This window comes from Mauremys mutica, unplaced genomic scaffold (genome assembly GCF_020497125.1).
Source record: "Mauremys mutica isolate MM-2020 ecotype Southern unplaced genomic scaffold, ASM2049712v1 001101F_np12_obj, whole genome shotgun sequence".
In the NCBI taxonomy this organism is placed as follows: domain Eukaryota; kingdom Metazoa; phylum Chordata; order Testudines; family Geoemydidae; genus Mauremys; species Mauremys mutica.
Window position 1 is genome coordinate 55172 of NW_025423118.1, and position 27329 is coordinate 82500.

Here is a 27329-nt window from a genome sequence, read left to right on the forward strand (position 1 = left end):
TGATGCGGTTCACGGGTTGGCTGGAGGAGCGGCACAGCTGGTGGAGTGGAGCCAGTCGTGGTGAAGGCTGCAGCAGAACTCCACGGAGAAGCGGGGCAGTCGGCCCTGGCCCATGTAAGGTGTCCCTTAACACCCTGTGTGTGCCCCCACCATTTCCACCCAGGCTGGGGGGGGGGTAAAACTCTGCAGATAAACTGTTGAACTCTGGGGTGGCACTGACCAGAGACAGAGACTCTTGGGTTGTTGGACTTTGGGGTGATTGGACATAAGACTCTAAGGGGGAAAGGACAGTGCCAAATGTGCTTGGAGGTGGGTTTTTTTGCTTATGGTTTGTGTATAGTCCTGGTTGTGGTGTCTCTCCAACGTGATGCCGCATTGTTTCCCTCCTTTATTAAAAGGATTTTGCTACACTCGGACTCTGTGCTTGCGAGTGGAGAAGTATTGCCTCCTAGAGGCGCCCGGGGGGGGGGGGTGGTAGGTAATTGTCCCAGGTCACTGGGTGGGGGCTTGAGCCAGTTTTGCATTGTGTTATTGAAACGGAACCCCTGGATACTGAACCCGGCCCTTGTTGCTGCCAGCTCAGAGGGGCAGAAGGGTTACACTTGTCTGGGACCAACCTTTTCACCTGGTATAGCCCTTGTTCCAGCTCAGGTGGTAGCTAGGGGATGTCTCATGACTGCAGCCACCTTTGTTCTGTTCCACCCCCTTATATAGCTTTGGTACAAGGCAGGAATCTTTTGTCTCTCTCCTGGGGAAAAGCCCCAGGTTTAAGATGGATCCCTGTACCAGGTGACATGGTCACATGTCCTGTGAGACCCCCAAGCCTTCATTCTTCCTGGCCTGACTCAGGGATGGTGCAGGACAGAGCCATCTCCAGTCAATTGTCCTGGTTAATGGGAGCCATCAAGAGTCCAAACCACTATTAATGGCCCTCACTTTGCATCATTACAACAGGACCACAGAGTTATAGTTCATATTTCTAGTTTCAGATCCAAGAATGATCGAGTCATACAAATAGGATGAACACACACAGTAGATTATAAGCTTTGTAATGATACCTTACAAGAGACCTTTTGCATGAAGCATGTTCCAGTTACATCATATTCACACTCATTAGCATATATTCATAAAATCCTATGGAGTGCAACATCACAGCAGGGAAAGGGTTTTCCTGCGGCACCCGGGAGCAGTTGAGTTTCATGTTCAGGCTGTGGTATGAGTTCCTCCAGGTTTCTCGTAAGCACACAGGGACCTTGGCGGGTACTCTCGATACAGGAATGGCCCAGACATGATAAAGTGATGTAGTTTGCATTTTCCTTTTTTATTTTTGTATTTCCAATGGCATTTCTGTTTGTGATTTTGTTTTGCTTTGTATAACTGTGTTTTCTCCTGGATTTGTTATTTAACTAAAAAAAGAATAAGGCCTCAGGGCACCGGATGGAGGAGCAGGCTAGGGCTAGGACTGCTAAGAGAGCCAGAGTAGCAGGTTTTCTGTATTGTTTCCTGCTCTCATTTTCTTGATTAGTTTCTCTTCTGCATGGAATTTGCTTCTTTGAAACATGAGCCGGACTAGCTCAGTTGGCAGAGCATCAGACTTTTAATCTGAGGGTCCAGGGTTCAAGTCCCTGGTCAGGTGAAAAGTAACCTTTCCCTGTTGGATATTTCCCCCAGAACTGATGAAGGCATCTCTCCAGGATGTTATTTGAATCACTTTTTTCCCCCAGGAATTCACCTTTCACTAGGAAGGGCCATTTACTGCCTGGGACTGAAGGGAAAACTTCCTCACATGCCCACTGGCCTTTCACAGGCTGGTTTAAGAAAGGCCTCTGGGAGGTGCAGCAAACTGCTGCATGACAACTTGGTGAGCAAATGCAGGGCTGCCTGCACAGGGTCATCCACACCAGAGCTCAGCAGAGGTCTGGGGGTTCCCTATTGGTCCCATGGTGTAAGGGCAGCACTCGGGACTTTGAATCCTGCAATCTGAGCTGAAGTCTCGGTGGGATCTGAGGACAATTCCTGTGCCACAAACCCTGCTGGGTCTTCCAAGGCTCTATCTTGCTCTCTCCAATGCCATGAATGCCTGTCTTTCACCCGCTAGCTGTTGTGACTTGAGCACAAGAGGGGATGTTTGATCCAGAAGCCTGGCCATGCCTGGAGTCCTGTAGGTAGGGATGCGAGCTCCATTTCCTCTGAGTCCTGAAGCTGGGCTGCAGCCTGGCCTAGCAGGCAGCCCTGTTGGTTCACCTACTGGCCCAAAGTCACTTGGGCGGTGTTGGTGTTCCCCAGGGATGCTGAAGGGCCTAAGGGAGGGAGGCTCAATGCTCCCCCCTATCAGTCAGGGCGGAAGGGGAGGGCTGCAAGAGTGGGCAGGTTGATGGCTGGGCCTTCTAGCATTCGGTTGGGGTTGAGGTGGACAACGCGAACTGGGAGAAATGGTTGCTGGCCTGTGAGGAGTGGCTCAGCCGGTGGCGTAAGTGGACCTTGTCATTACCTACAAGGTTGTCATGCTCAAGACCCATCTGTGGGGAATTTCCTCAGCCATGTGTTTCCCCCTGCTCCACGAGTGCTGCTGAGACCGAACACGATGACCTTCCACTTCTTGTGGGGCAATAGGACGTCCCTACCTAGTCAGGAGAACTGTGGCTTTTCTGCTGTATTAGAAGGGGGGTTGGGCCTGGTGGGCTTTGAAGCCTTGTACGGTTCTACTGTTTTGTTTTTCAATTTTCAGTGGTGGCTCAGCTGGAGAGCAGGTCAAAGCCCAAAGCCCTGCCCCCGCCCCCCTCGCTCCACCCTTCCCCCAAAGCCCTGCCCCTGCCAAACCCCTTTCCCCAAAGCCCTGCCCCTGCCCCCCCTTCCCCTGAGGTCCTGCCCCCGCCCCGCCCCCAAAGCCCTGCTCCTGCCCCCCCTCACTCTGCCCTTTCCCCAAAGACCTGCCCCCACCCCCCGAGGTCCTGCCCTCACGCTGCCCCTAACCCCGAGGTCCCCCCTCACATCGCCTGTTCCCCCTAATCCCTGCCCCTTTCCCTGAAGTCCTGCCCCGCCCCTTCCTCCAAGGCACCACCCTCGCATTGCCCCTTTTCCCCAGCACCCCACCTTCACTCTGCCCCTTCCCCCGACTCCCCACTCCCACATTGCCCCCCCAATACACCCCTCCCCTGCACTCTTTCCCCAAGGACCCACCCCCACATGGCCCCTTCCCCCGAGTTCCCGCCCTTGAGCTTCCCTTTCTCCTCGAGACCCCGCCCCTGCACCGCCCCTTCCCCCCTGGGACCGCATGCCTGCACCACCCCTTCCCCCTGAGACCCCTGCACCGCCCCTTCCCCTGGGACCCCGCCCCTGCACCACCCCTTCCCCCTGAGACCCCTGCACCGCCCCTTCCCCCCTGGGACCCCGCCCCTTCCCCCTGGGACCCTGCACCTGCACTGCCCCTTCCCCCCTGGGACCCCGCCCCTTCCCCCTGGGACCCCGCCCCTGCACTGCCCCTTCCCCCCTGGGACCCCGCCCCTTCCCCCTGGGACCCTGCGCCTGCACCGCCCATTCACCTGGGACCCTGCCCTCACATTCCCGCTAGACCCCACCCCTGCAGCACCTGTTCCCTCTAATCCCTGCCCCTGCATTGCCCCTTCCCCCGAGACCCCACCCACATGCTTCCCCTTTGCCCCGAGACCCTGCCCTCACAGCGCCTCTTCCCCCAAGTCCCCAGTGCCACACTGCCCATTTCCCCCTGAGTCCCCGCCCCCACACTGCCCCTATGACCCCACCCTCACATTGCCCTGAGACCCCGCCCTCCCACTGCTCCTTCTCCTGAGACCCCGCCCCTGCACCACCCACTAACAGGCCAGACCCCGGCGGGGGAGGGGGAGAAACATGCTGTGCTTTGCCACAGACTTCCCGAGTGTCCTTGGGCACATCACTCAGCCTCTCTTCTCCCGTCCAGGAAATGGGGCTGGTGGCGCTTCCCGCCCTCGCACAAGCTGGGACGAGAACTACCCTGTGAATTAGGAAGATGCTCCCAGTCCCCCTGCTCCCACCTCTAGACCCACCTCTGCTCCCAGAGCCAGGAATAGAATCCAGAGGTCCTAGCACCCAGCCCCCTCCCTGTTCTGACCACTGACCCCCACTCCCCTTTTAGGCTCACTGCCATTTCTATCCACCCACCCCACCTGTCCATCCCTTTGCTGCAGGTTTCTGGGGTGTCACCCCTGCTCTGCACTCCCCCAGTGCAGCCACAGGCCTTTTTTCCCCCAACCACACATCCTCTCCCCCTCATGCTGGATCATCTGCTTGGCCCCCTGCCCCCTCTCGGGATGCGCTGTGCGGCGTGGCTGGGGATTGTGCAATGGCCCAGCACCAGGCAACGCAGAACATAAACCACAGGCCCTGCCCCACCCCACCGGAGCTGCCCTCCAGGTGCATTTGAGCCCAGCACCTTGCATCTGTGCTCTCCTGCCCCACGAGGGGTGAGCTGCAGTCCCCACCATGCTCTGCAGCAGAGAGAAGAGTCAAGCCAACCAGCCCATTTAGGATGGGGGAATCAACACCCTTTTTTCTGCACAGCCACTGACCATCAGCGGGATTCCTCCTCCCTCCTGTGCCTCAGTGCAACTAAATCTCCGCACCTAGACAGCCGGTCCATCCGCTGCACCCCAGTCCCCCGTACCTAAGCCTCCCTGCCAAAGCCCTGCACCTGGCTCCATAGAATTAAGTCTCACATCTCGCTGGGAACTCAACTTCTTGTGCCCAGAGAGTCTCAACCCCCCTCAGTAGATGACCTGTCTGAGAAACACAGTGTTCGTCTTCTCTAAAGAAGTACTTGGAGAGCATTTGCTAGTGTGACCACGTGGCCTAATGGATAAGGTGTCTGACTTTAAATCAGGCAGTTAAGAGTTCAAGTACCTTTGTGCTTGTGCAGTTTTACCTTTGGGCTGAACGTCCTGCTCCCTTCAGGGCTAGAACCTCTTTTTGGTCACTCAGGCCAATGCTCTGGCTTCAGCTAGAGCCCCGGGAAGGAGTTGCGGGGGGTGGGTGTCACAAAGGCTGGGGCCTTCCTGACTTGCCAAAGAAACTGGGCGGCTGCCCGGGCTAGTGTGTGGAGCAGTTTCCCTCTTCCAAGTGTGCGCCTGTCCCTGTGCTGGAGGGTACTTGCTACATAGCCCCTTGGGAGCCTGGGTGTTTCTCTGCTTCTCGCCAGCTGGGGAAAAGCCTCTCGGGGTAAAATTTCCTGCCCCACTGCCAAAGTGAGCACCTTGAGTGGGAACGGTAAGAGGCCCCACCGGGGGGGGCCCTGCTTTCCTACCATCGTCTGATGTTGGCCACAGAGCATCAGCAGCCGCCCCACATGCTGGTCTGTGGGTGGCCTTCAGTGGGTGTTTGGCATGGCAGGGAGCAGGCTGGCTGGGGGTCTTTGTTGCTGTCTGCTGGCCACGCATAGGCATGGTCGTCCCCTCCTCTGAATAGCCAGAGTGAGTCTGTGCTTAGAAAGCAGAGACACAGGAGACTGGAGACAAGAGGGTGAGAAAGATTGAGAAAGGGCCTATGCAGACAGCCCACACCACAGGGACGCTGCCTGGTTAAGGGATGTGGAGGCACCAAATTGCCCCAAATTTCCCGGTGCCCTGCGCAGCTGCATACTTCTCCAGCGGCGAATTCAATCCCCCGGCTGGCTGAGCTGGCCAGGAAAGCTGCCCCTGCCCCTGCTCCACCTCTTCCCCACAGCCCCCACCCCTGGTCTGCCCCCACCCCTCTCTTCCCACCCCTGCTCCACCCCATCCCCCCCCACTCCGCCCCTTCCCCTGAGCTACATCCCGGTGGACGGCAGGAAGGATCAGGCGCACCCGGCACTCACCGGGCGGTGGGAAGTGGAACGACCTGGCCCCAGCCTGCTCTGCTCCACTAGCTCCCAGCCGCGCCACTGGTGAGTGCTGGGGGGGGCGTTTCCCCCCCAACTTCCAAGGCTGGGAGCAGAGTGCAGCAGGCTGGGGCCGGATCACTCCACTTCCCGACGCCCCGTGAGTGTGGGGTCGGGCCTGCCCTGCAATTACCGGGCAGCGGGAAGTGGAGTGACCTGGCCCCAGCCTGCTCCGCTCTGCCAGCTCGGGCTGAGGGACGGGGGTGCTGTGTAGGGCACCAAAATGTCTAGGGACAACCCTGAATAGATCATTTTCCCACAGGGGCCGATGGCTGTTAGACAAGAGATATTCAGGCTGCCTGTACAGGCCTAGACTTTAAGAACTTAGGTGTATTTTTATCACTTAGCTAGTGACAGGGGTATAAAACAAAGACCCAAAATCCCAGTCTGCCTGTGTCTGGGCCTTCTCTCCCTCGGAGAGTCTGAGCCTTGTTCGTAGGCGAAGGCCTTTGGCTAAGCAGCAGGGGCAGCCATAAGCTGGGAAGCGAACGGTCCCATCCTCACCTCCCAAACCCGTCACACTGAACTAAGGTGGGGTTGGGCTGTTAGGAAGACGATCCTGTCCCGATAGTGCCCATCACCAGCAGATAAAGAAACAGATCTTAAGGGAGCATCCGGTCTGGCAAGAAATCCCTTCTCAATGGTTGTGGTTGTGAAACCCTCATTTCTGTAGGGTTTATCTTTCTGGCCCCCACTTTTCTATTGTCAATCTGTCTGGTCCTCTAATTGTTTCTGTCTGCTGCAGAATTAATTTTGCTGGGTGTAAGTTAATTAGGGGAGTGGGATGTAATTGGTTAGAGAATTCTGTTACAATAGGTTAGAATTGGTTAGTTACAACGACTGGTTAAGGTCTAGCTGAGAATATTACTGTATAAACTGGGGTCAGACAGGAAGTGGAAGAGGAAATTGGAATCATGCTAACGGGGGGATGGGAATAGGGAACAGGGACACAGACAAGGCTTTGCAATGTCACAGCTGGGAAGGGGGATGTGGGGTAAACACGCTGCAGTGTCAGAGCTCATAGACTCATCGACTTTAAGGTCAGAAGGGACCATTGTGATCGTCTAGTCTGACCTCCTGCACAACGCAGGCCACAGACTCTCACCCACCCACTCCTGTAACAAACCCCTGGCCTATGTCTGAGCTAGCGAAGTCCTCAACTCGTTGTTTAAATACTTCAAGGTCAGAGAATCCTCCAGCAAGTGACTCGTGCCCCACGCTGCAGAGGAAGGTGAAACCCCCCAAGGGTCTCTGCCAACCTGCCCTGGAGGAAAATTCCTTCCCGACCCCAAATATGGCAACCAGCTAAACCCTGGGCATGTGGGCAGGACTCACCCGCCAGCACCCAGGAAAGAATTGTCTGTAGGGATGTGGGGTAAACGCTCTGTGGTGTCAGAGCTGGGAAAGGGGACACTGGGGAACAGACTCTGTCAGTCTATAGAGATAAGCCCGACTGGTGTGAAGGGCTTTGGAATCTGCCTGCTTGGAAACTTGTAAACATCCCTTTGTCTGCGCTTCCGACTTCTGGTCTTTTGCTGCTTGTTGCCTGCATGACAAGAGCCAGGGAAGTGGGCAGGGGAAGGGAAAGCCCTCTGACAATGGCTCCTTGCTCCTCTCCCTCCAGGCTCAGGGGTCAAGGATGGGCAGGACTCCAGGCTCTGCTTGAGGGATCCTGGCACAGGGGAAGGTGGGGGAGAAAGGATGGTAGATTCTCATCTGCGCTCTGGAGAGGAGGTAATAAATGAAGGGGGCATTTTTGACTCCTCCCCTCCTCAGTGTCCCCAGGGCTGGAAGTCTACATTACGCAGGGGAAAATGAGGGGGTGATGCCACTTGGTTAATGAAAACCAGTGCTCTAGGTGAGGTTTGAACTTACAACCTCAGCATAACGCCTCTCAGTACTGCCCTATAAATACTGTGCGCTAACCAATTGCGCCACTAGGTTGATACAGGTGAGGGGTGACCCCAAAACATTCTCAGTGGGGCTGAGAGCAGGTAGCGACAAGTGTTGTACTCGGTGGGGTGGATTCTTCTTAAGGGTTCCAGGCACCATTTGACCCTTTTGTTCTTCCCTGTGTAATAACAGAGCTGATTAAGACTCAATGGAGAGTCTTGCTGCAGACCAACAGATCTGAAGTCACTGATAACCAGCTCTAAGCATTAGTCCTGCTTTGGGACAGTGTCTCTCATGCAAGGAACTGCCCAGTCTGCGCTAGCAGTGAGGCTCCCTCACTAACAGCTGAAATCAGGGAGAGCTGTGTGAAGTGCAGGGCCCCAGGGGTGCCGGAACAGGGGGGAACAACACCCCAGGACTTTAAAAAATGGGAGGGCTCAGCCTTGCCACTTTGTAATGACTGTAAGGGTGAGTGAGGGGGGGAGGGGACGGAGAGCAGTGAGCGGGAGGAAGGATCTTGGGGGAAGAGGCAGTGTAGGAGCGGGGCCTTGGGGAGGGGGTGGTGCAGGGGCGTGGCCTCAAGTGGAAGGGGTGGGGCTACTGCTTGGGCTCTGGTGGCCGCCACTTTTAGGCAGGGACACCCGGGGGGGGAAAGTGGGGCAAAAAACCCTCAGCTGGTGGTCCAAAGAGCGGGCTGGATGCCATTCAGAAACCAATCTGCCAGCAGCCGTGCCGGAGGCTCAGGCTTAATCCTCAAGGCCGAGCACAAAAACTTTCAGCCGGGAACATTTCGCTCCCTTCCCGCCTCCGCCCAAGCGGCAAGGGAGAAGCGGAGGAGACACGCCGGCTCAAAGATGCCTCCCTCCCACTTCCCTGTACGCTGTGCAAAGCTCTTGGCCTGCCTCATGCCTCATCAGGAAAGCACGGCCATGCGGCCCAAGCCTGAGTCATGTCCGCAGCCTGGCCCGCCCCGCCCCGGCTGACGGCCGCTCAGAGCCATGCGAGTCAATGGCAGGTCGAGTCGGGAGCCTCGGCTCTTTCCCCTGACAGCCACACACACAGCACTGCCTAGCGCCCCCAGAGCCTCCCTCGTGTTCTCCCGCAGCAGCCACCTGCCGGGGTGGTGGGAAAAGGGGACCAGGAAGCACTGCAGCCTCATTCCAGGACAGGAGGCCCTCGCCACGCCCAGGCCTGCCTCTTGCCTTCAGCCCAGGCAGCCAGAGGTGCCCGGGAGCTCCCTGGCAGGCCGCTTCGCCTCAGCCACCTCTTGCCTCATGGCCTAGGCTCTTGGTGCTCTGCTGGTCACTGGCTCGCTTGAAGGCCCAGAGGGAAAAGAAACAAGCGCACGCCTAGCAGAGGATGGTTTCGATCCATCGACCTCTGGGTTATGGGCCCAGCACGCTCCCGCTGCGCCACTCTGCTAGTTCTTCACACCCTCCCCCTGCCACCTAGCTGCCACCTAGCTGCCACTATCCGGATTAGTGTCTTACGCGCTCTCGTGCTGGCAGGCAGATGCGCAGGCTGCTAGGCAGCTGCCCTGGTCACAGGATTTTACAGCTTCTACAGGGTAAAAGGGATCTATTTGGGGTTTGGACCCCATTGGGAGCTGGGTAGCTGAGTGCCGGAGACGGGAGCACTTCTTAAACAGTTTTCAGTTAAGCTTTCAAGCTTGTGGGGGACGAGGTTCAGCCTTGGATCCGTGTCTGCAGCAGGCAAGCGCGTCTGGCTCAATCGCCCCCCCGCCCCGCTGTATTAGCAGACTAAAACCCGGAGCAAACGCACACACCTTGCAAAGGAACAGGAGCCGGGATCTCGAACAAAAGTCAACATTTTATTAAGATGACGTTCAAAGAAAAAAAAAGCGTACAGTACAGAGTTTCGGCATAGAAGCTTCTGGTGCTCAGGGAACAACGTCCAACTTACCCAAGGGGTGCAAAGTTCGGTTTAAGATCGGGTGGCATAAGGAATACATAATCTGCAATAGCCCTGACTGGGGGGTAAAAGGTTAACGTACAGATACTGAGTTAGGAGGGTATGTTGTCCATATGAGGGCTACGTTCGGGTGTGGAGTATAACGAGCGGTTACGACGCTGAGGATGGATTGACCCGCGTTTGGTGAGGTTTAACGTTGGGTGTTTTGGAATCTTTGCCACAACGTAGTTGAAGCAGGGTCAGTATGAAGTCTGCCCTGCCATCTGTTGGTGATGTGTTGTCAAGGCCTTTTGGGGCTGATGTCATTTGCATAGTTACACCCACCCCGGATTGCATGATGGGAGTGCTTGTCCAAACGGTCATTTCAGCTGCTGCGATATCCCCAGTCTCTTTGTTATTGGGGCAGGAGTAATCCAGTGTATTTTCCTGTTGATTTTGGATCAAGGACAGAGTAACTGTACCTGGCATTTGAGGCCTGAGAGCGTCACCCTCTCCTGAAAAGTACTCACCATTAAGGGGTATGGGTTCCTAACGTCCGCTTGTGGTGGGGGGTAGAAATGGATGTTTGTTGGTGTCTTGCAGGTGGTGCTGATGTCCTTTCTGCTGTCCCTGGTGTGGAAAGACAGAGGCAGTTTTGAGTCTCTTAAAATTGTTGTTAGTGCTGTAGTTGCTTACCCTAAGCTTATGCTGTTAGATCTCTTTCAGGGTGTATATTTTTGGTCCTGAGAGGTAAAAGGTGTGTTGTTATGGAGTGAGGTAGCAAACGTCAGTTGCAGAGATGGTGCACGTGCCCCCCCTGGCCCCAGAGTCCAGAATTTGCATAAACCCACCCACTGTCCTGTGACTAACAATCTCGCTCTGCTAACTCTTCCAGCAAAACTTTTCTACCAGGTTCTCATTCAACAGTATATTTGTATCAACTTTAACTTTTAACTACCATCAATGACAACCTGTTTAAGTATAACTAAAAGTTCTACTTCTGCATTTAAGATTTTCAGTGTTTGCTATAACATATTATTTAAAATGGAATAATAATTAATTCTATTTTTAAACTAAAGAGAGAAGAAAATCATAAAATGTGTGTTTAGAGATTGTTAAAGAATCTCATGGTACAAAACACACATATTGATTTTCACTCTTTTTTATCTTGCTATTGTTTGGAACCCATGTGCCTTTTCTAAAGATTTTTATGTTGGTTTGGGTGAGTTCTGAAATTAAGAACTGCTAAGTACCGTTCTACTGTTCTTGATTCATGTCACCAGGATTACTACACTTAATTACTCTTGCCCTAATAAGAAAGAGTTTGGAGATCCCACAGCCACCAAAATCACCATTTGGACAATTACCCCCATCATGCAATGCGGGGTGGGTGTGACCATGCACATCAGCAACTAAATGCCTTTGCATCACATCATCAACAGATGGCAGGATAGAGTTCATTCTGACCCTGCTTACACCCTCCCCGGAGCCAAGAATTGGTGGTCCTGATAAATCACACTCCCTGTTATACCAACTCATTGGTATTGAATGCTGAAGTTATGGCTAGCAAAAGTAGTCACCCCTCTCTGCCCTGTAGCATCCAGCTTAGCCCTTGTTAACACAGAAGTCAGTGGATTGTTCTCTGTCCATAGCTGAAACTGAGCACCGGACAAGTAGTTTGGAAATTTCTCAGTCATGGCCCATTTCAAGGCCAAGAACTGCAGCTGGTGGATGGGATAGCGAGTTTCGCTATCAGACAGTCCTCAGCTGGCAAAGGCCACAGATTTACATTTACCTTCCACTTCCTGGTAGGAGAGTGTTCCCAGACCCTCCAAACTGGCATCAGCATGCAGGATAAACCGTTCGTTTGGGTCAGCAAGGACTAGGACTGGCACATGAATCAGGCAAATAATGATTTCCCGTAAAGCCCTGTCACATCTCTCATCCCACCATGTCCCCAATGGAGAGGAGAAGAGCCCCTCCCCTGTCCCAGGCCAGGCACACCAGATCTGTGTGGGGAGGTGTCCCTGATCCAGCCCAGGTGTGTTGGAGCTGCTGGGGAGAGAAGATTCTTTCTCAGCCCCAGCACACCAGAGTTGATGTTGCAGTGGGGAAAAGATATTTCTCATCCGGTTTTTAGATGCTCTGATGAGAGGGAGCAGGAGGAAGATTTTTCTTCTCCTTGCATTTCAAACTCTTCACCCCCCCCCCAACCACTTTCTACTCTAGCCTGATCTGTCTCTCATGTCTCCAGGGCCCTCTTTAGCCATAGGCAGCTGCCTAGGGCACCACTAGGTCTGGGGGCACGGCTCTGGTGGAAGCCCGGACAGATGGGAAGCAGTGGAGCATGTAAGAGCAGGGCTGCTGGGTCCTAGAGAGAGCCAAATGCAGCACAGTCTGAGGGAGGGGATTGGCTGCTGGGGTCTTTGGGAAGGGGGCGGGGGGAGGGGTTGGGGAGGGAGCTCACCTGTGAGTGTGACTCTTTCCCCCTGGCTGAAGTGAGGTGAGGCAGGCTCTGCGGCTCTGGAACCAGTATCCTTTGTTGTCCCCCATAACATCCATTCTTCTCCTGCCCTGCCCCATGGAGCACCCCCTCCTTTCTCCCTCCTCCCCAGGAGCATCCCTCTCTCTCTCCTCCCTCCCCTCCGTCAGGGCTGGGTTGGGTGAGGTGCTGGGGGGTAGGTGGGGGGAGGAGGCTGACTGGCTGCCTTCTGAGGAATGACAGTGAAAGTAACTCACTTCCTGGGCAGTGAGCCAGGATTGGAATGTCACACAGGGCTGGGCTGGGGTTAGCCAGATGTGTGAAAAATCAGGACAGGGGGTTGAGGTAGGGTGAGCAGATATCCCTATTTTATAGGGCCAGGCCCAATTTTGGGGTCTTTTTCTTATATAGGCTCCTTTTACCCCCCACCCCCACCCCCTGTCCTGATTTTTCACACTTGCTGTCTGGTCACTCTGGGTGGGGGTAATTGGTGCCTATATAAGACAAAGCCCCAAATATTGGGACTGGCCCTATAAAATCAGGACATCTGGATCTGGTCACCCTAGCTGGGGAGCGCCTCTCCCCTGGGCTGGCAGCTGACAGCGATCCATCTCATCCCAGGGGAGCTGCACAGGGCAGGATGAGCTGCTGTGGCTCCATGGGTGACCTGTCCTTGAGATCAGATGCTGTGCTAACTTCACCATGGTCCGTAAGGCTGGTGGTGGTGCCCATTGGCGTGTGATTGGACCTGAGGGTTTGCTGCTGCTGTTGCCACTCTGCACCCCAAGAGGTGGATTTTGGGGTCTACTGCAGCTGTTGGACCAGCAGGCTGGGGGGTGAGCCAAGCATGAAAGCAGTACTGTGTTGCCATTGAGATTGTCATTTAACAACTTTGTTTGCCAAAAATTCTTGCTAACAATCCTGAATCCAATTTCAATATTTTTTTTAAATCAATATCTTAGCCAAAAACAGAAAATTAAGTTGTTGACAATTATTAGTGACAGGTTTGGTTTGAGGCAGGGAGTGGGCCAGTTTTCATCAGAGAAACAAAAAATGTCGACTGACTTTCCTATAGCCTGTTACTCCTGATAAGAGCCCTCCAACAACTGTAATACGCTCATCTCCTTACTAGTGTATAGAGCAGGGGTCGGCAACCTACGGCACACATCCCAAAGGTGGCAGATGAGCTGATTTTTGGTGGTACGCAGTAGCAGGCTGAGCGGCTCAGCCCATCACTGCTCTGGGGTTCCGGCTGCTGCCCTATTGCCAGCTGGGATACTGGCCGCCGGCCCCACTCAGCACCTGCTGCTGGCCTGGGGACCCCCAAGGAACCCCAGGCTGGCAGCGGGCTGAGCAGGCCGTCTGAACCACTCAACCTGCTGTCAGCCTGGGGTTCCATTCACTCAGCCGGCAGCGGGCTGAGTGGGCTGGTGGCGGGCTGAGCAGGGCCGGTGGGGGGGTTGAGTGGCTCAGTCTGCTGCCAGTCTGGGGTGCCGGCAGCACTCAGCCTGCTGCTACTCCGGGGTTCCGGCTGCCGGCCCCTTGCCAGTCAGGAGCCCAGCCGCCAGCCCCACTCTGCCTCCTGCCAGCCTGGGTGAGCAGAATCCCAGGCTGTTAGCGGGCTGAGGGGGGTTGGCGGCCAGGATCCTGGTTGGCAGGAGTTGGTGGTCAGAACCCCAGACCAGCAGCGGGCTGAGCAGGGCCTGGGATCCTTGTCTAGGGTTCCAGGCACCAGTCCCGCTCAGCCCGCTGCCGGTCTGGGGTTCCACAGGAGGCAGAGTGGGGCTGGCGTCTGGGCTCCTGACTGGCAAGGGGCCAGCAGCCGGAACCCCGGAGTAGCAGCAGGCTGAGTGCTGCCGGCACCCGAGACTGGCAGCAGACTGAGCCACTCAACCCTCCCACCGGCCCTGCTCAGCCCGCCACCAGCCATAGACATAGAGAGAGACCGTCTACAAACGTTAAAGTGTATTACTGGCACGAGAAACCTTAAATTACAGTGAACTTGGCACACCACTTCTGAAAGGTTGCTGACCCCTGGTATAGACTGACCATATGTTGTACTAAGATTCTCCTGCTTTTTTTTTTCCTGTGAGTCAGTATAGCTTTTGCCAGCCCAGAAGTTGGGCAGCCAAAGTTTTTCGTTTTCACAATGTTTTCTACAACTTTCATAAAGTAAATACATAGTTAATATAAGTTAAAAAGGCCAGGGACACTTCCTTGTGAAGAATCTGTACAGCAGATCATGCTAGAGCTGTGAAAATGTCAGTTTTTGATGGAACTTTAGAGGCAGTGATTTATCATGTATTTTATCATGTGAATGTGCTGCTATTGCTAATGTCTTTCCAAACAAAATAAGGCACAATAGGACTTCTGTAACATTTCTGTGCTACCTTAATCTAGATGAGATGATTCTGTGCTGACTTCATTTTGGTCACTTTGTGCTTTACCTAGCAGTAAAACTAGGGTTATATTTTCCCACTGTTTGGAAACCCAGCTTATTAAACTGATTTTGCAGCCAAAAAAGCCAGAAAGATTGCTTTTAATTAAAAACAAATCTTTGTTTCAATACCTCTTCATATAAATTTCCAATAACATTTTGACAAATTAAAAAAATTATATTATTTGCATCATTCTGTCAAATCAGAATTTTTTCTATAGTGCTACTTCTTTAGTGCTAGTGCATCAGCATTACAGTGTGCTTAATTAAGTTAAACTGGTTTTAATAACATGAATGTGGCAAGTTTTCCAATACTGTATGCTTATATTTGTGTTGCTAAGAGCAGATCAGGCACAGGGGCACCAGTTTAATAATCTCGCCTAGGGCACCATAAATCCTAAGGATGGCCCTGCATGCCTCAATTCTCTTTTTCCTGGCCTTGTTCCAGAGCCCTCACAGCCCAATTCTCTGCCCTAACGTTGAGCCCTCTACTGCACCCTGAACCTCTCATTCCAACCCCACCGCAAAGCCTGCACCCCCTAGCCAGTGCTCTCATCCCCCTGCACTCCAACTCTCTGTCCCATGCAGTCTGATTTAGGGTGTACTAATAATATTAATTTGGAAAATATGATGAAAATTTAATTTATTAGTTTAGATTTTATTTAATTTAATTGAGTTATAAAGTTACAGTTGCTTTACTGCTATTCAAAAGATACATATGGCATTATATGCAACAAAGTTTTGGTTAATGTACTCACACCCTTCCTTGATAACCTGGTGGTAAGAGACACAAGACCAGCTTTGCAGTTCAGGTTTCTCAATTCTTGAGTGAAAGATGCAGTGCTTTGAAAAAGCTAGTCTTACTTAGGGTTCACTTGACTATGTTAAACTTAAAATCAAAACCTAATAAACAAAGAATAAAAACTTAGGGAAACCAAGCTTAGCCTAGTTCCCTTGAAACTTAAAGTTTAAGAACAAGTATAGCCTACTGATAGTAGATAGAGAGAGAGTGGAGGAAGTAAGTCAGAATGATAGAGCGACGTGCTCGAGCGAGGTGGGTTACCTCTTTTATAGGGCACAAGCGCCGGAAATCCTTCCTCCTATGCCCAAATTTCATTCCTTACCAACAAAACATTAGGGTATGCTTACTTCATAGGCTAGTATGTTTGTGCGTGTTGATGACATGTACATATGCACATAAGTTCCCTTGTGGTGTACCTGTTAATTCTGTGGGTACAACACTGAAAAACCCCTTATGCCATTCTCCACTGTCGATTGGTCTAGGTAAAGGTCTTAGACAGGCGTGGGTACTTCTCTATTTGAGTAACAAGATAAAGGTCAATTTTCCTTTCTGAGTAAAAGGTCACACTATAGAGATGCTCACTTTGCCTTAGCTTAACATACAGGATATGGCCTGTAGGTCCTCGTAAGTCATGTGCCCCAGCCCCCTAATCATTTTTATTGCCCTCTGTTGGACTCTCTCCAGTTTGTCCACATCCCTTCTCATGTGGGTCCCAACCCCAAAAGTACTCACATTTCACCCCAATGGCTCCAAAATGTACATAGGGTGCTGCCATGGTCAAGTCACTCTTGAGCCTGCTGGCAGAGAACAAGGTGAAAATTAGCCAGGACGTCGCTCAGGCAATTCCCTCTGCTCCCAGCAGGTGGTATCAGAAAGCTCCAAGATGGCTCACTTCCCTTTCTTTCGTCAGCTTCAGGCCCCAGGGTTACAAATGCACAAACCAGTTGGGAGTCTCCCCTGGGCTCAGGGTGGGGCTGCTCTGAGGGGATGGACTTGCACACTTGGGATATTAGTACAAAGATACAATTTCAGTTTCTCATAGAGAAATCTGAGGGCAATTTATATTTGGTTAAAAATCTTATTTAGTGAAAGGAAAGCTGCAGTGACAGCCTGGTTACTGAGATGCAAAACACTTTCCTCCTGGGAGAAACAAGAAGTTAGAATTAGAAATTTACATAGTTTGTTCCAGTGTTGGCACAGGTTTAATTTTGCTTCTGTGTAGGTTTGTTTCAGGATGTGACTGTTTTGGTTTATTGGGTTGTTTTGGTTTTTTTAATTGAAATGGAGCTTTTAATTGACATTTGCTGGATTCGAATGGCTGACCTGCAACACCAGTTTTGACATAGTTCTGCATATTTTATACAGATTTGGCCAGTATTCAAGGATGTGATTCCTTTATGGGAGGTTTTAGTGGTCAGGCTTATTTATTTTATGTTATTTTCTCATCCTGCTGTAGCACACCTTTTTGATAAAATGTTGAAATTATTAATTTATGGCATTTGTTAGTTTTTATGTTTAAAAACAACGTTTTTCTTAATTTTTGGATTTTAAATTAAGCATTGTTTTTTGTTTCAATTTTTCATTTAGGTTTTTGTTGTTGATGGGATCTTTAAGAACTTTGGATTTAAATAATATTTTTATCTCAAGGTTCCAAAGACTCAGACAAGGTTTTCATCTTGAGGCCAAAAGACCAAAAACATCAAGACACTTGATCATGTCCTTGGAAAGACCAAGAGACTACTCACACTTGATCTGAGCTCATAGTATTAAAATTTGGACAGATTTAGATTATTAAAGTAAACCCTGTTTACTATTTTATTTTAATAAAGGTTGTATTGCTCCCATAAAGGGTGGAGCCAGGTTATGAGGGACACAGCCCCCCAATTTTTTTTGTCTATCCCAGCTCAGTCCCCCACCAAACGAGAAGAGTCTGATGCCACCCCTGCTGGTCACTGGGTGTCACTGCTGCTCCATGGGAAACATGCTCTTTGCATTACCCAGATTGGTGGGAAACACACTCTGTGCCTTACCGTGACCTGTCCCTGGGTGTCACTGCTGAATCAAGGGAAACACCTTCTGTGCATTACTCTGAATCACCACGAGGTGTCACTGCTGCGCCAAGGGAGACATAAGAACGGCCAGACTGGGTCAGATGCAAAGTCCATCTAGCCCCGTATCCTCCTGTCTTCTGCCAGCGGCCAGTGCCAGGTGCCCCAGAGGGAATGAACAGAGCAGGGAATCAGCAAGTGATCCATCCCCTGCCGCCCATCCCCAGCTTCTGGCAAACAGAGGCTACAGGCACCATCCCTGCCCACCCTGGCTAATAGCCACTGGTGGACCTGTCCTCTGTTCATTTATCTAGTTCTTTTTTTGTACCCTGTTATAGTCTTGGCCTTCACAACATCCTCTGGCAAGGAGTTCCACAGGTTAACTATGCAACTGCCCTGAGTTCCCCCCCCCCGGGTTGTATATGGAAAAGAGGATGAGGATGAGGAGAGCCATGATGTGTCTGTCACTGGCTGGTGCCTCAGTTTCCTGTAGGCAGCAGTGCTGCAGGCTCCTTTGGTCAGTTCCCATGCACCTGTGTCGGGGGAAGGGGGAGTAGAGGCTCATGCCCCCCCAGCCCCACACCCCTCCCCCAGCAGCTGGGGAATCCAGGCCAAATGTAACCCTGGTAGATGGGCCGGGATTAGCCTGGGCCGGGGTAGGGCTGGGGAGGAATTGCGGGGGAGACAGATGCACCCGCTGTGAGGGGAGATCCTCCCATTCCCTGCCAACCCCCCTCACTCCTTGCAGCACAGCACCCCCTAGCACTTCTTACTCTGTCGTGGGGGTGTCTGCTGCCTGCTTCTCCCTTAGCATCAGCTCTCCCCACCCCGGGGCCCTGGTGTCGCCCATCCTGTGCAAACAGGCAGGCCCCGGTGTGCCCCATGGCGCTGCCCTGCAATTGGGGGGGGCAGCTGTTGGATGGAGCCATATTGAAATATGGGGGTGGGCAAGGCTGGGGACCAGGACTCCTGGGTTCTCCCCTCAAATGTGGGAGGGGAATGGGGGTTAGGGGGTAGAGTGGGGGAGGGGCAGGGCTGGGATCCAGGGCTCCTGCTTTTTCTGGTTTTCTCCACCTCCTGCAGCTGCCTCGGTCCTTTCAGTGCATTTCCTGTTCCAAATTCATTTGCTGACTTGTGCAACCCACCCCAGAGGTGGCTGCATCTCAGTGTTGGGTGAGGCACCCTTGGCTGCATCACCTCCTAACCGCGTCTCTCTCCCCCTGCAGGTGACCCTGCAGCACTCGGCAAACATCCGCAAGATCGTGGGGCGCTTTGAGCATTGGGCAGGCAGGGGACAGGTGCCCAGCCCCCCCCCCCGAGAATGGGACCCAGCCCCCCCTACTTTTTACAGGGATTAAAGAGGGGCAAAGGGGGGCAAATCAGAGGAGGGGGGTGGCCAGGGTCTGAGCAGGGGGTGGAAATTGACTGGTCGGGGGGTCAAGCAGCTGGAGGCAGAGTTAGGAGAGGGGCTGAAGGGCAAAGTCAGGGAGGGGGGAAGGAGCCGGAGTTCAGCCCAGGGGGAGGCGCTGCCAGAGGGTTAAACCCCGGCACAGGCAGGGGCAGAGGGGTAACAGTTACCCCGGGGGGCTGAGACTCCAGTGTTTGCAAAAACAGGGTGGGGGGAGCAGAGGGGCTTTTCTGTTTCCCCTCCCACAGGCAGCACCTCTCAGCATGGGCTTCCCAGGGCTGGGCTCTTAAAGGCACAGGCATCCCACTGCCTAGACACTGCAGCTCCTCTCTGATGTGACCTACTGAGGTGCTGCAGTAGGAGACTCAGTTCAGTGAGACCGGGCATTCCCTATACGCCCCCCAGCCAGGGAGCTGTGCACCCCCTTCCCCGAATTTCCCCAACACCCCCCAGTGGTCAGGTAGTTACATGCAGCACTGCCAATGTTGTCATTGGTTGCAAATTTGAATGGAAATTGAAACATTAACACACACTTTAAAAGCAGGTCCAACGTATGAAAAATACGTGTACCTGAGAAAGTAAAATAGGATTGAAAAGTCTGGACAAAGCCGGGTTTCCTCACCCAGCTGTTGTGTTTGCTGACAATGTCGGTGCATTGGCTTCGGCAATGTTGGCCAACCTCAGAATTTCAAATGATGATTTGGAAGCAAGGTGTGAATGAGCTCTCCCCTGACAGCTAGTGATGAGCCAGGGTTGGGGGAGGCTTTGGGACCAGACTGTATTTACAGGAACTCACCTGCTCTGCCGAGGTGTCCAGCAGACAGAGCTGAGCCGCCTCTGCTCTAGGTGCCCAGAGGAGGAGGGAAGGTGTGTGGGGCTCCAGCCTGGGGCTCTTCCTCCCTCCTGCCCAGCCCCGACTATCAATCCCAGCCCGGACCCTCCTTTCTTCAAGCGCCATGTGGGCCAGAGGAAAAGTGTGGCAGGAAGCACAAGGGCCAAACTTGTGGGCATCAGGTGAAGCAGTAAGAATCCCAACCATCAGGGTAGCAAGTTCTAGAGCCTCAACCCATTGTGGCCATTGCAGCCAAAGACCTGGCTCTAGGAGGTGTGAGTCACCCAGCAGGAGGGGAAAGATTTGCTCTTGCACAGCTGGAGACAGGGAAGTTGAGCACTGGGAGCTCCAGGGCTTTACCACAAGCCAACACAAGGTCCCACTGAGATTTGAACTCAGATTGCAGGATTCAAAGTCCTGAGTGCTGCCCATTACACCATGGGACCAGCTCATGCTGCCTTCTCTGCACATCGGTGACCCTCACAGGGCTGGCTTGTGTAAGGGGGCTTTTGGCCCTTTACTAAAACTTAGTGTGTGTGTGTGGGGGGGGGTTGGTTGGCTAGTTCCCAGCACCAGTAGAAGGGGGAAGGGCCAATGGGAAATCAGGCCCCTGAGACTGACAGTCCCCAGGGGCAATGGGGAGAGGCCAAAGCTCCAAGTTAGCCGCACTGACAGGCCAGGCAGTGTAATGAGGGAGTCACCAGGCCAGGGGGTCCCATCCTCCGTGGGAGCTGGAGCTGCCTGGGCCAGAGTGGGGCGGAGCTAAGGAGAGAGCAGGAGCCCGAGAAGAGCCGGGGAGCAGAGCTGTGCAGGTGTAGTGCCAGAAACTGCTCCCTGTAGGACTTTGCTACCTGCAGCAGTTACTGAGACCTGAGGTTGTTCTTATTTGCTGACTTGTCCTAATTGGCTAAAATTTGACAGTGGTTTCTCTAGCAAAGGCCAGTCCCTGGCCCCTTGGTCCAGACATCCTCATTCACATCAGGCTGGGGTGACCAGATGTCAAAGATGAAATATCGGGACACGGGGGGCGGAGACAAAACAAAAAAAGCCGGAGGCTCCCCCGCACCACCAGGCAGCAGTGGCACAGCCCCGTCTCCACCCAACTCTCTGCTCCGACCCCCGATACACCCCCAGCTCCCCCATCCCCTCGCTCCTGGGCCCAGCCTGGGCTCCGAGCTCTGCAGCCGAGCCGCACTCCAGGTCCCTCCTGCAGCTCCCGGGCAAGGGGCAAACCAGGCAGCCGGGCCCAGGATCTCCTGGCAGGAGCGTGTCTGCCCCACGTGTGTCTCCGCCCCAAGCCCACATGGGTCCTGCTCGCTCCGAACTGCCTCCAGCCCCACTGCGCTGCCCCGCAGGCTCCAGGGCTGGAGCAGCTTCCATGCTGCCCTCCCGGCCATGGCCATGGCCCGTGTGCAAACCTGGGAGGGAGGAGGATGCCGCCTGCTTGGGGAAGAGGCAGGGCCAGGGCAAGGATTTGGGGAGGGATCCAATGGGGGAAGTAGGGGGTGGAGTCAGGGAGGGGGCGAGTGTCCCTCCGGGCTCTGCCTGTGTGCCGGAGCAGAGGGCAAAATTGTTTGTTTGTCCAGTGTCCCGACCAAACATCAGTCGGGACGTGGGACAAACAAGCAAATATTGGGACAGTCCCGATAAAATCAGGACGTCTGGTCACCCTACGTCAGGCTTCAAGTTGAGAATCATTTCCCCTTCCCACTCTGTGGGACGGGAGACTTTTAAACGTGCTCTCTGTGCGACTGCACATGGCTAAGCAAAGGGAACGAACCCCCAATCCCCCCTGTGCTTTGGGAGCCAGGTTTGTGGTGGGAATTCTGTAGTTCAGATGACTTCACGCCTGGGCATTGTGATTCTTTACCAGTTTCGCTGGCATTGGGGCAGTTTTGTGCTCACAGCTGTGATGGCCGAGTGGTTAAGGCGTTGGAGTTGAAATCCAATAGGGTGCCCCTGCGCAGGTTCGAATCCTGCTCACAGCAAGGCCTGTGTTTTAGCCAGTCCCTCACCCGGGCAATACCTCTGTACAACCCCCTGAGACACTCTCAATTCTCTCCCCACCCCAAGTAAATCCTGTTCTGCTCCTTTCATCGAGATCCCTAGGACACCCCCTCACACTGTGTCCCTGAGGGATCAGGCAAACTCTCAGCGCCTGAAGCCTCTGCCACTCACCTGGTGCCCCATAGATCAGCTATAGCCCTGGTTCTGCTCCTCTCTCTAGGGTGTGAAAGGAGCCAAGTCAGTGACTCCATGGGAGCTACGGGGCTGCAGAACCAACAGAGGAAAAATAGGTGCTCAGCGCCCACTGGCAGCCAGCTCCCCCCCCGACTACAGGCCTTGCTGACAAGCTCCTCCTCTTCCCCTTCAGCACCTCCCACTTGCCAGTGATCAGCTGTTCAGTGGGGTGCAGGAGGCCCTTGGCGGGGAGGGGGCGGAGCAGAGGCAGAAAGAGGTGGGGGAGGGAGAGGAATGGGGCAGGAAGGTGCAGGCCAGGAAGAAATGGCACCAGGATGATCCCCTGCTGGCCACTCGCAGGCCTGGGTGCTCACCGCTCCCCACGGTTTCCAGGGAGACCCCTAGTGTGCCAGCCCTTCTTGAGGTCACCATCTCTCTGCCAGGGTCAAGCCGCAGACTCCTCCGCCCCTGGGACTGCTCGCTGCAATTCCCCAGGGGACCCTGTTACTGCAGAGTCCTTCTCACTGGTCACACACATCCCAGGGGTTAATCGCCCCTGCAATCGTCCCTTCGTTTTACTGCTCCCCAGTCACTTACTGCAGGAAGTGCTGTCCACGGGGCGCAGTAGGTCCCGCCGCTGCCACCAGCTGTCACGGAGTGTGGGGGAGTCCGGCCCTGCACCCCTCTTCTTGGGACTCACAGTGACTCTCAGCCAGTCAGTAAAACAGAAGGTTTATTGGACAACAGGAACACAGGCTACAGCAGAGCTTGTGGACACAGCCAGGACCCCTCAATCTGGTCCTTATGGAGATTCAGGGAGCATAGATCCCAGCTTGGGATTCCCTGAATTCCACCACCCAGCCCCAAAACCGAAACTGACCCAAACCCTCTCCAGCAGGCTCTCTTCACTTTGTGCAGCTTCCCGAGCAGAGCTGTTTACTCCCCCTGCCTAACTCAGGTTACAGGCTCAGATAGAGACCATCACCTAAAGTCACCCCCTGCTCTCCCATCCCCCACACAAACAGATACTACTGCATCATGCCCTCACTCCCGACCAGCAGCCCCCGGGCTCCCCGCTGAACTTCCCAGTCACTGCGCTGCTGGTGCCCCTCACTCCTGACCCGCAGCCCCTGCTATCCCAGTCCTGACCTCCAGACTCACGGCTCTGATGGTGCCCCTCACTCCCGACCTGCAGCCCCCTGGCTTTCCCCCAGCTCTGATGGTGCCCCTCACTCCCGACCTGCAGCCCCCTGGCTTTCCCCCAGCTCTACCAGTGCCCCTCACTCCCGACCCACAGCCCCCTGTGCTCCCTCCAGCTCTGATGGTGCCCTTCACTCCCGACCCGCAGCCCCCTGGACTCCCCGCTGAGCTCCCCAATCACTGCGCTGCAGGTGCCCCTCACTCCCAACCCACAACCGCTGCTATCCCAGTCCTGACCTCCAGACTCACAGCTCTGCTGGTGCCCCTCACTCCCTACCCGGAGCCCCCTGGGTTCCCTCCAGCTCTGACGGTGCCCCTCACTCCCGACCCGCAGACCCATGGGTTCCCTCCAGCTCTGACGGTGCCCCTCACGCTGGGTCGGTCCGGCTGGGGCGCGAAGCAGGGCTGGGCGCGAGCCGTGGCTGGGCGAGGCGCCGCCCCTCTCCCGGGGGGCGGCGGCGACTCTGGACGCGAGCCGGGCCCTTCCTGTGGATCGCCCCAGCTGCGGCGGGCGTCGCTCGCCTCTCCCCCATCCGCAGGGACGGGGCGGGGCCGGCGTTCCGCCTCGGCCGGCGCCTAGCAGCTGACTTAGAACTGGTGCGGACCAGGGGAATCCGACTGTTTAATTAAAACAAAGCATCGCGAAGGCCCGCGGTGGGTGTTGACGCGATGTGATTTCTGCCCAGTGCTCTGAATGTCAAAGTGAAGAAATTCAATGAAGCGCGGGTAAACGGCGGGAGTAACTATGACTCTCTTCGGCTGTGTCAAGAGTCTAGTTACTGGGCAGCAGTACTGAGACCTCAACCTCCCCGTGGTCCCGCTGGACGACTCATTGGGTGATGAGTTGACGAACTGAGGCTCAGCTGCTATCGATATCCCGACCCTATTGTCCTGGTACACCGGCCAGGCAATAGTATTAAACGGTGGAAAACCACAAGATGATGGTGGCACTAGATAGTGCCGGAAATAGCCCAAGTCGAGGGGCCAACTCGACAGACCGAAGCAAGAAGATTGTACCTTGGGGCAGGTGCATCTTCCGACCCAATGAGCCCCTGGCCCGATATCGAGCCAATGTTTCCACAGTGGCCACGCAAACTGAGAGCCCTGTGAACACTGAAAGTGAGGCAGACAATGTCCAGCATGCCCCACAGACAAAGGAGGTACACTCCAAACCCCGTATCTCACAAAACCAAAATAAATGGCTAACAGTCACTCGAAAGAAGCAGTGGATCGGCCCAATCCGCACAACAGAAATCATAAGCAGTGCTTTTAAAGAGACTGTAAAACCCACCTGCCTGCCAAATCCAGACCTCTCCTTAATCACATCTGGTGAAGAGGATTTGGACACTGAAGGACCAAGTACAGAAACAAGTGAGAGCCACACAATTACCACTATTGAGGAGACAGTGGAAACAATTATAAATGGAACACAAGAAAAGACCCTAATCCAACTACCTAATAACAACCCAGCGTGCCCCTTTTGTGGCGATCACGTTGGCAAGCCAATTGCTCTAAGTGTCCACCTCAAGCGAAATCACGGTGGAAAAGTGGTCGAATTTCAATGTTCCATGTGCAACAAAACTGATTCCAAAGCACACAGCATCTTGTGCCATATTACAAAATGCAAAGGGAAAATAAATGAACGATCGGGTGACTGGGCTTGCAGAACATGTAACAAACAATTTATCACCAAAAGTGGGCTCTCCCAACATAAGAGAATAGCCCATCCAGCGATACGGAACCAAGAACGTATCGAAGCCAGTCAGCCCAAAACAACCTCCCAACGTGGCAAATACAACAGCTGCTGGACTGTTGAAGAAGAACAGCTCCTCGCTGCCTTCAATAACATGTGGAGGCCAAGAATTAATTAATAAAGGTTTGAAGGGATCTTAATGTATGTTAGCTAATATAGCAGAAGTTAAGATGTGAGCCTGCATGCTGTGAGATATGTGGTACAGAGAGAATTGTGTGAAGAGTCGTTACAACCTTGTGAATTGCAGTCTTGTTTTCTGTTCTAGTATTGCAGACAAATAAGATAGCGAATAGGCTTATGTATAAACAAATGCAAATGTTTACTTCTACTGTCTCCACGTTTGCTAGCCACTGTCTGTAAAAAAAGGTATAAAAAATTGTTATGATTGTTTACTAATTGAGAGAGATCCGTCCAGGACAAGGGGCAACCCAGTTCCTGACACTCTCTCCCTCTTGTGTTCACTAGAGAAATAAATAAAGTATTTGGTTTTGCTGCACCCAAACAAAAAGCGAGAACTTAGTTTTTCTTCGACAACATGTTCTGGGGCAAAAGGAACATAAATATCCTGATCTCGGATCACATCCAAACAAAAACGGCTAAACAAATAAGTGAAAAGCGTAGATTGCTGGGCCTCATTAAAAAAGCTGCAGTGACAACAACGGACCCATTACCTGCATCAAGCACATGCCATTTGGAAGTAAAAACTGGTAGCCTTATTACCACTACTGGACTGAAAGTCGCATACATGTGCAAAATAAAGCAAAATATTGTCAACCAGGGCCAGATAAAATTTGATTCTGAAATCATAAATGCATGGATGGCTGGAGACTCCAATATAGGATCGCTTGTCGAGTCCACCTCTCTTGATATCCTCTCCACCTTCCTGATGGAAACACCTAAGCCAAGAAAAAGAGGGAACAATAAAACCGTGAGCAAAAAGAATGGAAAGAAAAAGAAATGGATGGAAAGGAGAGCGGTCAAAAAAGGTTTCTACAAAAGATACCAGCATCTCTTTGAGACAGACAGATGCAAACTTGCCTCCATCATTCTTGACGGCACTGAACGTCTGCAATGCCAAATCCCTCTTACAGAAGTACTCGAAACATAAAAGAGTAAATGGGAGACCCTGACTCCCTTTGAAGGACTGGGACAATTCAAATCCCACGCAGCGGCCGATAACACCGCCTTTGAAATCCTTCTCTCGGCTAAGGAAATAATGAAAAACAAAGGAAATGAATAAGAACTCTGCACCAGGCCCTGACAAGATCCGCCTAAGGGACCTACTCCTAGTGGACCCGGAATGCAATGCTCTTGAGAAACTGTTCAATACATGACTAATCACTGGCATAATACCTGACACCATAAAAGAATGCCACTCCTTACTAATCCCCAAAACTGCAGACACCGAGGCCTTGAAAGATCTGGGGAACTGGAGGCCTTTAACTATCAGATCCATCGTACTAAGGCTTTTCTCAAGAATAACCACCAATCGACTTGCCAAAGCATGCCCAATAAATGCTCGACAAAGAGGGTTCATTGCAACACCAGGCTGCTCAGAGAACCTCAAGATCCTTCAAACAATATTGAAGCAAGCGAAAAAGAGCAAAAAATCGCTGGGGGTTGTATTCGTGGACATTGCTAAGGCATTTGACTCGGTATCTCACGACCACATTATGTGGGTACTACAGGAAAGGGGATTGGATCAACATATTGTGAGCATAATTGAACACTCTAATAAAAAGATCCACACCAGAATAGAAATTGGTACAGAGCGCACTCCACCTATTGAAATTAAAGTTGGTGTCAAACAAGGAGACCCCATGTCTCCACTGCTATTTAACCTGGCAATTGATCCTCTAATCACTGCATTAGAGAAGGCTAATATGGGATTCTCCTATGGGACAAATAAGATAACATCACTTGCCTTTGCTGATGATCTGGTCATGCTGAGTGACACCTGGGAAGGTATGAATAAAAATATTCAAATATTGGAAGCCTTCTGCAAGCTATCCGGCCTGAAAGTACAAGCTAAAAAGTGCTACGGGTTTTTCTTAAGTCCTACTCACGACTCATATACAATCAACAAATGTGATCCCTGGAAAATAGATAAAGACAGTTTGAATATGATCCTACCAGGCGACTCGGAAAAATATCTTGGACTTAAAGTTGACCCATGGATTGGGTTCTCCAAACCCTTACTTGCAGAAAGGCTCGCTATCTGGCTTAAAAGACTTACTAAAGCGCCACTAAAGCCTTCACAAAAGTTAACAATGCTGAACATCTATACAATTCCACGAATCATCTACCTGGCTGACCACACAGATACCAAAAAGACCTTGCTATCTTCATTGGATGATAACATCAGAACCGTCATAAAAGGGTGGCTCCATCTACCACCCGACACTTGTAATAGCTTCATCTATAGCAGAACTAGGAATGGTGGGCTGGGAATGACGAGACTCGCTAGCCTCATC

At 52.9% G+C, this 27329-nt stretch overlaps 4 non-coding genes across 4 annotated transcripts; 2 read left to right on the forward strand and 2 right to left on the reverse strand.

Annotated features, from left to right (window-relative positions):
* The first annotated feature begins 1563 nt into the window (after window positions 1-1563).
* On the forward strand, window positions 1564-1636 carry TRNAK-UUU. Its single transcript has one exon. It is a non-coding gene; the product is annotated as a tRNA-Lys (tRNA).
* A 7515-nt stretch (window positions 1637-9151) lies between these two features.
* On the reverse strand, window positions 9152-9223 carry TRNAM-CAU. Its single transcript has one exon. It is a non-coding gene; the product is annotated as a tRNA-Met (tRNA).
* A 10872-nt stretch (window positions 9224-20095) lies between these two features.
* Window positions 20096-20167, reverse strand: TRNAQ-UUG. The gene has a single exon. It is a non-coding gene; the product is annotated as a tRNA-Gln (tRNA).
* A 1460-nt stretch (window positions 20168-21627) lies between these two features.
* Window positions 21628-21709, forward strand: TRNAS-UGA. The gene has a single exon. It is a non-coding gene; the product is annotated as a tRNA-Ser (tRNA).
* The last annotated feature ends 5620 nt before the right edge of the window (window positions 21710-27329 follow it).